Here is a 9,773-nt window from a genome sequence, read left to right as displayed (position 1 = left end):
GGAGAGAAGCCCTCCAGCAACAGTAAAAGTCAGAGACAAGATATGATCCTTGAATTTTAATCACTACTCTTACTTGTCTTGTCAATTAAATTTGAGTTTAAAATATCAAATCTATGATGGAGGTTGTGAATGTTAAGGGAAGATTTGAGAATATAAATGTCTCATAAAATATGGAATTAAATTTTACACTTAATAAGTATGTAACAAGATATTTTGTCATGTAGCAATAATCCTTTTAAAATAATTTTATTATTTCATTAATATCGATGTTTTAGCTGCATGTATGTTTGTGTACTACCTGAGCGCCTGGTGTCTGTAGAGACCAGAATAGGGTACTGGATTCCCTGGAACTAGTTACAGATGGCTGTGAGCCACCATGTGGATGCTGGGAATGGGACCCAAGTCCTCTGGAAGAAAAGCCAGTATGCTTGAACACTGAACCATTTCTCTATCCCCTGTATCAATAATTTTTTAAAAAATCAACATTTTACTCACTTTGATACTGAAACTACACCTCTAAGAATATTTTCTAAGAAAATTGTAGGACAGTGATGCAAGATGGCAGCAACCACAGACTTGGAAGTGAAAGTCCTTCTAAATTTCCTACTTTTGGAAGAGCTGGACGAAGGCCAGAAGGGAGTAGGCAACAGCATCTTTAGCTGGGGTCTAGGATATCACATGATACAAGATGGGCAGGGATGATAATTGGGCCTCCAAGAATAATTTATTAAAACCCAACATACAGCCTTAAAATAGAACGTGGGCCCAAATATCAAGAAGCAGCCCCCCATCTGTAAGATTTGTAACAAAAGTCAATTATGAGCCCCTCAAGTCGTTCAAACCAAGCACAACAATAGCGCGGGCAAAGTGGCAAATTCCCACAGTATCAAAGTCATCACACAGATGCTTCGGCACTTGACAACAGAGGACGTGCAGCTGCCACCGCCGCCAGTAGGACATTTACACCAACTGGTCATCAAGGCCCTGACCTCCCCTCCCCCATCCAACCCAAGTCTTCATTTTCCACAGCAGTGAATTTTCTAGATATATCTTGTAGACCTCAAAGTACCAGAGAGGAAGCTTCACTTGGACGTCAGTCATCCTGAGACACTGTCCTGATACTAAGGTCTTGCCCGTTTGAAACACCTAGGCTGTGCTGTGTCACATCTTCAGAGGTGTAACCGCTGCCTGCCTAGCTGAATGTCTGGGATCAAGAAGGTGTGTCGAAATCGGTTTCCTTTGGGAGCGGCGGACACCGCTAACACAACTGTGAGCAAGCGCAATCACCTGCTGCTGATACCTGGCCTGGATCTGCCTTTGTCCACCCTGCTGTCCTGCCGCAGCTGCATGGTGGCCCTTGGACTAGATGGGAAGCCTTCAGGTAGCAGTCGTGGGACTCCTGCTAGGCTTGGGGGGTGCTTTGGCCGCACCCCTGCTTTCTTCAGTCTTAAGGAATGCCCTATCCAAGCCATCATCTCCCCGCCCCATCCTTCCCCTCTCACCCTCGGCCAAAGCTTAGGTTGTAAAGTTTCCCTCTCTCTGAAATTGGCCTTGGATGAGGAATTCGGAGCTGCACACCTCCCCACCTTTATCAAGGGGTACTGCTTTCTCCCTCCTCCTCAGCTCCCTTGTTGCCCATCACCACCCAACCCTTGCTGTGGCCAGAAGCCATCGGGCGAGATTGGAAGAACCTGGCCTCCCTCACTTAGCTCTAAACCACACTCGTTCACTCGCCATCAGCCTGGGAAGGGAAGGTAGTGCTGGGTTCTCAGCCCTACAGCCACCATCAGCCAATGCACTTTGAGTTTCCCGGAGAACAGAGTAGTCAAAGGGTGACTCACATACACACTCACATTCACACACCCATAGACATACACGAGGTTAGCATGCCGCAGTATTATTGGGAATGATTTATCCGTCACGAAGTTACGGTATTTTCCTTCTATGCCCCTGTATTTTCAAAACACTTTATTTTGGTTATTATTATGATGATAGAAGAAGAAATGTTGATTCTAACATTTTGTAATGGGAGAAGACTATTGTCCGTTTAGGTATATGTTCTATTTCCCCAAAAAGCTGACAAGTTTCTGGAGGGCAAGAATTATTAAACTTACTTCTTTGGATCATAACATATACCATTATCCATGAATTAAAGTGTCCACTAAAAATTTTGCAAGCAATAAATGTCTGCTAAGTTTTTCGCCTTCAATTCAAGCACATTCTAAGACGTCAAAAGGAGAAAAAATTGCCAGACTATTTTGTTCTTAAATCAAAAGTTTCTATATGTGTACTGAATTATGATCCTAAAAATTGGGGTGTTGTAATCTGTTTTGGAAGAGAATTATTGTATAACTGTGGGAATAGTGTGTGTGAGAACTTGCAGAGACCACACCAGCTTCCAAAGAGGAAGACTCTTCCTACCTTTTCCTCAAGAAAAAGGGCAGAATCTCTCTTTCTGAGGAACTAAGGGGTGAGTTGAAAAGGACTGGCTGCATATTTCTGCTGAAAACCCCGTGCAGCCCAGGGTGGAAAGCAGTGTGTGGTGGCAGACCCTCTTCCGCTTGGTTCCATCTGTTTAGTGGCACTGTGCCTAACTTCCAGATGGTGTGCTGGCTTCACAGGGACAAAGGTGCCAAAAGATGGCTTTAGAAGACATTGTTACCACCACCCCTTTGGGCCTCTTGCCTTGGTAAGAACTCACTAGTGTTGGTGACCCTGTCACATTGCACATAGATTTTACGTTTTCAAAAAATAAGCGGTTCCAAGAGCTTACTGTGTCCTTTCAGTGGGCTGCTTATTGGATTCCGGTCTTTCAAATGCTGGTATACTTTTTCAGAAGAATACCAAAGGAGAGGAAAGAAAGGCTGAGAGTACCCAAGCAATTGAAGCAGTCAACACCCACAGTATGTGCCAGAGGACCACCAGGGTCATCTGACTGCTAAATGAACAAGATGAAAGTGGCGTTGGCTGTGAAGCTAAGGCATTCTCTCCATGCGGGGGAGGGGGAACGAGTGTCTCTGTTAATGCAGGGAAGCTGGTCTCTAAGGTTAGGGTGTAACTCAGATTGCATCCCTGCTATTAAAATAGGTCCAGCATTAGATCCGTAGCACCACACAAACAGCTATAAGAAAGGAAAACAGTGGGGGAGGGGGTGGACTCTAGGAGACACTCATTATAAAATGTATTCATATGTGTCTTGTGTTAGATCACGATTGATGGAGGCAACATGAAAATGAAAGCCAGAAAAGAGGAGGAGAGCGGCCTCTCCAGCAGCAGATTGCCCTTTGATCAGAAAATGAAGTACAGTGGAGACTGTTCCCAAGTCTCCTAGGCTGGGGTGGTGGGCTCCGGTTTTAGGGGGCAGGGAAGGGAGCTCTTGGAGTGGAAGATTGGGTCTGCAGTTCTGTTCTCCTGCGGTCTCAGAGTCATGAATACCAGTGGAGGTTGTTGGTATGTTGGTCTTATCAGGAGGGCCCACATCCTGACTTCCTGCAAAAGATATCATCAGCTTACCAGCTTAAAACTGTCCAGAGTTCTTAGCTCACCTGAGCCTTTTCAGTTGCCAAAGCTGTTGGGGCAGATAAATAAGAATTTATAGCTTCTGTTGAAGTAGTTTTTTTTAAAAAGAAGATAAATCTTTTACATAAGTATAAGATAAATATATAAAGTACAGGTGTTACCTTCCGCCAACCTTCCCCCTTTTTTGACAGAATTTCCATATGCAGCTATGGTTGGCCCAGAACTCTCTATGTGGACCAGAGTAGTCTTGGACTCACAGTGATTCTCCTATGTCTGTTGATTCTGGAATTAAAGACACACACAGTCTGGCCTAGCTCTTTATTTATGTCACCAGAACAATGACAAAGTCAAATAAAAAAATGTGTCAGGAACCAGTTATATGGACATTTGAAAGCACAGAAGTGGTTGTCTAGGTAAGATATAAAGACGGGGTTCAACAGGGCAGAAATGCTATCACCTTTATGGAAATATTTTGTGGGGGGAAATCCAAGTAATAGTATTTCAGGGCTTCCGGGTTTCCATTGAGCAGCAAATAATGAAGTCTAGCATAAGTGTATTCTGGGGGAAAAAAAGTAATCTCCTAGCAAGACTTGTTAACAAGATACCCCACTGTGTCTAGAAAAGAATATGCCATACTCTCTTTTGTCCTATTTCTAAATCTTGAGTATATATAAACTCATATACATGAGTTACATAAATAAATGCTCCTCATTCAAGTATTAGGTTGTCCTGTGTCAGAGCCTGGCAGCCAGTGTCCACTTTGACATATTGATAGGCACCTTTGTTAGCTACTTGTCCTGAGTTTCTTTGGGCTCTAACACTCCCAGATGGTCTAAAGGCAGAGAATAACTGTCTATGGAATGCTCAGCCATAAATCAGATATTGATACATACTGAGCCCCAAGGAAAAACCATAAGAGCCAGCAATTAGTGAAAACTGGGGTCAAACAGCATCTTATGCCATGGCAGAATGGATGTACCCATGAACTCACAGCAGCTGTCATTGACTGACAAGATCAAGCCAGAAAACACTCCAGAATGGATAGGACAGCTCTGGAAGCCTCATTCTGGCTGAGAAACTATTGACTGTAGATGGTGGCTGACAGGGGAAGAGTTCGTTTTCCTTAGGCATGTGATCCACAGTAGGTTAACCATACTCTGGTGGATGGGCCCATGCCCATGCCTATATATGCAGCAATAATTGAACTCAGTGGGCTATAAGAAAGAAAAAGGGGGACATAATGTTGGGATGAGGATATGGGGCAATCTGGAAAGAGTTGGACAGGGAGTAAGGGCTGAGTATGATTTAAATACATATAAATGAAAATCTTAAAGAATAAATGAAGAATATTAAAAGAGAATTCCAGTACAATTAATGTTTGCTCGAAAATTGCCCACACAGAAACCTGATTCCTTTCATATAGAGATGTTTTTAAGAACATTAAGTAGCAATAAATTCTGCTTAAAGCTTTTATGATTTTTAGCTATAAACCTATGCTTTTCCAGGAATCTCACAAGAATCTGCATTCACGGTAAAAAAAAAAAAATGAGTCTTAATGTGCACTGGTTTTATCTTATCAGGTTGAAATCCTATCTGAGGTACCATTAGAGGCTCACCTATCAAAAGGAGAAGATGTTTCTGAGCAATTGAGATGTAACTTGCTTGAGAGTCACCAAAATTACATATGTTAGTGTGACATATAAACGCTCCCTTGAGAGCCCACATTCAGTGGGATAAGTCTATCTTATCTTTTCCCAGAGTACCTTTCTACTAACCCTCAAGTAGAAGTGTTTGTTAAACTTTCAATCTGGTCAAGTTTAACTCTGCTTCATATTAGCTTGGCTTGTAATTCTTCTCTGTGATCAATTCAAGAATTCCACGTTCATGTCAGTGAAGAACCTGATGCTGCTGTGTGTGGTAGTATGGAGCTGTGTGACTGACTGGCCCGTGATCACTGCCACTGATAATTTTACTTCAGAATTCAAGATTTTGCATGTTTTAGGGGAAAGTCATTGAACTTTTATTAAGTTGTAATAGTTAGCTTTTCTTTCTGAATTACCTCACTCCTATAATCTCCTTGATTATCAAGAAAGTCCATTTTATTTAATTTTGAGTCTCTTTACTATTGATTCTTTGGTGATTTATTCTTGATATCAAGAATCTAGATAACCTTATCATTAGTGAAATGCCAACTTAAGCATTTCAATATAGTTTGTTTTATTTTGTTAATTTATTTTTATGTGTCTGGGTGTTTTGCCTACATGTATGTCTGTGCACCATATGTGTGCAGTACCTGTAGAGGCCAGAAGAGGGCATTGGATCTCCTGGGAATGGACTTAAAGACAGTTTTAAGAGGCCATGTGGGTGCTGGTTATTGAATCCATGTCCTCTGGAAGAGCCCTCAGTGCTCTTAGCCCCTGAGCCATCTCTCCAGCCCTTTGATATAATTTATAAAATGTTTAAACTTAAAATAGTGTTCCTGGAGTACACTCATGGCACACGTTTCTCTTTTTCTTTCAGTTATTCCAACTCAAATTATGTGAAGTTTGGAAGAAATTTTTTGATGCTGTGGCTGCTACATGTGTCTAATGTATAAGTAAATCTGTACTCCATGTGTTCAATGTAGTGTGTGAGAGCACACACATACACACCATACACACACACACACACACACACACACACACACCACAAAGAGAGAGATAGAGAGAGAAAAGACAGAGGAAGAGAGAGAAATAAAATATATGTCATAAACATGTATACACAAAACATATCTAGTCATACATGTATCTGCAAACATACATACCTGCTGACTTATAATTAGAGAAAAATTATAAGATCCAGGTTTTTCATATTTAAATGAATTTGATTATTCCTATGTTCTTTTGAGTAGTATTCCCTTCATTACATAATATTTTCACCATGTTCAACATTGGAGTAGCTACTGAAGATAAAAATTTAAAAATAAAAGTAGACATGAACTTCCCACTTGAAGCTCATGGAAAAGAGCATGGAAACACGCTACCTGCATATGGATTTATCATCTAGACACCACTCATCCAATTTCGCATTTCTTTTCTGCCAGCCACAGAATGCCATCGCTACAAGCCACTTTCACGTCACAGTTCAAGCTTCATTCCTGCACCTTTGCATCATGACTTTGTGTTGTAACACAGTGGACAGCAAGTGTTCAGAGAAGTCCTTTCAACATGGAGATGACTGGTTATCACTTGACTATCCATGCATAGAACAGTAAATCACATAAGGAAATGTCCTTAAGAGCATAGTCAATTATCTCAGCATATAGCAGCAACTTCGAGAACCAGGAGCAGATCACTGGAAGGGCACTGGTCCTCCTGTGAGGATGTGGCTCAGGTGAAGCTGCTACACAATTTCTGATGGAAAAGTAAGGCGACATCTCATATGAGCCTGGAGAATACACTTGGGCTGCTGTGGACCTCTAGCATGTCCATCTAAAATTCTCCCCCTGTCAGCACCACGCCGAGAGTCTCACTCTTTTCCTTTCAGAGGGTGTCCTCACTTTAGTAGTGGTGACTTTAGAAATGATGACTGCTCTCTGCAAGTCTTCTTTCTTTGTAATTAAGTCACAGGCATATGCCCAGCTTAGGATAAAATCCTCGTTCCTGTGATGTTCCCACAGGACTAAGCTTGTTTCCCTCACTCATCATCACTAGATGGTTTTCTGGGGCTACCCTTGCAATATATGTCTTAACTTGTGGTTCCCTGAATATAGTGAGAGGAAGGTTTGTTTTTTATATTTTGGTTAGAAAATGATTCCTAAGAGAAGAGGGAAGTAGGGAAGAAAAGGAGGAGATATTTTACAAGTAACAGGTGCTGGTGAGAATAATCTTTGTGTCTTAGTTAGGGTGTATATCACTTTGAAGAGATATCATGACCACAGCAACTGTTTTAAAGGAAAACATTTAATTGGGGTGGCTTACATATTCATAGGTTTAGTCCATTATCATCATGGTGGGATACAGAGGTGTACAGGTAGACATGGTGCTGGAGAAGGAGCTAAGACTCCTACATCTTGATCTACAAGGAACAGGAAGAAAACTGAGACACTGGGCAAGGCTTGAGCATATATGAGACCTCAAAGCCCTCCCCCATAGTGACACACTTCCTCTAATAAGACCATACCTACTCCAACAAAGGCCCACCTCTCAATAGCATCATTTCCTATGAAAGCTTATGGGGGCCAATTACATTCAAACCACCACACTTTGTAAGGGGCATTAGTAAATGAGTTCCTGACGTTTTCGTTTGTAGGAAGGAAGGCAATAACTTGTGGCCTTAGAGTACATCCTCCATTGTTTGAAAATATCCATATTATGAATGAGTACCATGTGAGTTCCCACAAGTACCCACACATCACTGTATTGGAGAAGCCTTGGGGCAGAAAGCAACAAGGACATATCCTGTGGAAGCTCAAGCAGGCTTTGTGAGGCACAGGGGCTGGATTGGTCAAACCAGGTTCAGAATTGCAGTAATGGCTGGAGGAAAAGATAAGTCAATGAAGATGTCAACAATGCACAAGTTCCATTTTGATTGCGTGAAAAGCAATATTCAAAATAGACCAATTTTTCAATATTAAAATGCAGTTGCTCTTTAGGCATGCTTATATTTAAATATATGTCATACTTTAAGAATATCTCTTATCCAAAAAAAAAGTAATGTCATAGGAATAAAATATTTCTTCCCATACTTGTGTGATGGAGTTCTGTATTATTTCTTCTACTCCCAAGTCAGGACACTAAAGCCTCATTGGGTAGGACTATCTAACTCCATACAGTATTATCTAAAATAAAATAATAACAAGGGCACAAATAAAACTCAAGAGAAAAAACATAACTTGAGCCAAGCTGGGTGTATGTCCATATCAACATTTCTCTGTGTCTTGAGACTACAGCCCATTGCAAACCTAAGTTCTCTAAACCAGGCCACATTGAAATAATCACAGAACAATGCCAAGCATTTTTCTTTTGTGTGTCTCTTTTAGTCTTCTAGACTTTAAAAAAATATATAATCATTCCTACTGAGCTGGATTTTTCTTGGATCCAAATGGACAATAAATTCCTCCTTGGAAAGGCGATTTCTTGCCTGTGACTTACTTTTCAATAGTTATAATCATTTGTGAAACAGATTAAGAAATACCTTTGACATTTGCCTGTGGCTTTCAGATTGCTTTGTGGCTATTCTTCTCCACGCTGAAATCTGAATGAATGAGTCACTAGCATGCTAGAAGAAAAGAAATCCACATGTGAAATAAAGAAAATAAAGGAAGGGGCTGGGGACTTATTGGCAAGAGCAGTAGGCTGTAATCTAGTTAGTAAATAATAATGCAAACCTGGGCACAATGTAAGTGAAAAGAACAAATTGGTTGGCCTGAGGAGAATTCATAAAAATTTTGGCATTGTACAGCTAGAAAATCCTCTAGTCTATTCACATCAGTTAAAGAATTTCTTGTTATATGTATTTTTTTAAGAACAAGCAAAAAAAATAAGGAAAGTGGAAAGTTATTATGCAGAGGTCTAATGGATTTGTTTGTTGTATGACTCTTTGTTTCACCCTATATAAAAGCATTCTTTTAGGATAAAAGACCAGGTAAATGACCTAATTTACCTTAGTAAATTTTCATGTACAAAGAAAGTAAGAGATGAGCGTTCCTTAAGAACCATCAATAGCTATCTCCATTTGTTCAGCAATGGAAGAGGAGTTGTCTATTCAACTACCTCAATCCCCTCAAAAATTCCTATTAGCTTAAAAATATAGAAAATCAGATAAGAAAAATATGGTCTACAATTCAACACCAAAAATCACAGAACATCCTGATAGTCTTTCAAGTAACTTTAGTGTCTACCTATACAAAAAACAAACATGTAGATATAACCCCTTATGTAAGAGGTCATTGTAACTACTATTTTTCATTTGCTTGCTCCCAAATTCCATCTGTGCCACGAAATGACCTACATACAATCACACACATGTAGACACACACCCTCATATGTGTATATAATACATACAGACATATGTTACCAGAAATTTTGAGGTGTCCTACCTAGAAAGCCTCCTTGTTACTGGGGAAATTGTGGTTTCCTCTCTAGGTTTTCAGTCTCCTTAATTAAAAAAAAAAAAATTAAGAACCGATTTAGGAGGAAGCTTGGGAACAATCTTACTGGGATTTAAGATACCCTCCACACCCACACCCACCCTGGCCAACCCAGGGCAGGCAA

The 9,773-nt window shown here is 40.5% G+C and overlaps 1 pseudogene; it reads left to right on the top strand.

Annotated features, from left to right (window-relative positions):
* The first annotated feature begins 558 nt into the window (after positions 1 to 558).
* Positions 559 to 1,035, top strand: LOC114702821 (annotated as a pseudogene).
* Positions 1,036 to 9,773: the final 8,738 nt, after the last annotated feature.

Source organism: Peromyscus leucopus, chromosome 4, assembly GCF_004664715.2.
Source record: "Peromyscus leucopus breed LL Stock chromosome 4, UCI_PerLeu_2.1, whole genome shotgun sequence".
Classification (NCBI taxonomy): Eukaryota; Metazoa; Chordata; class Mammalia; order Rodentia; family Cricetidae; genus Peromyscus; species Peromyscus leucopus.
The sequence above is the reverse complement of the archived record's forward strand: the minus strand, read 5'-3'. Positions and strand labels throughout refer to the sequence as shown.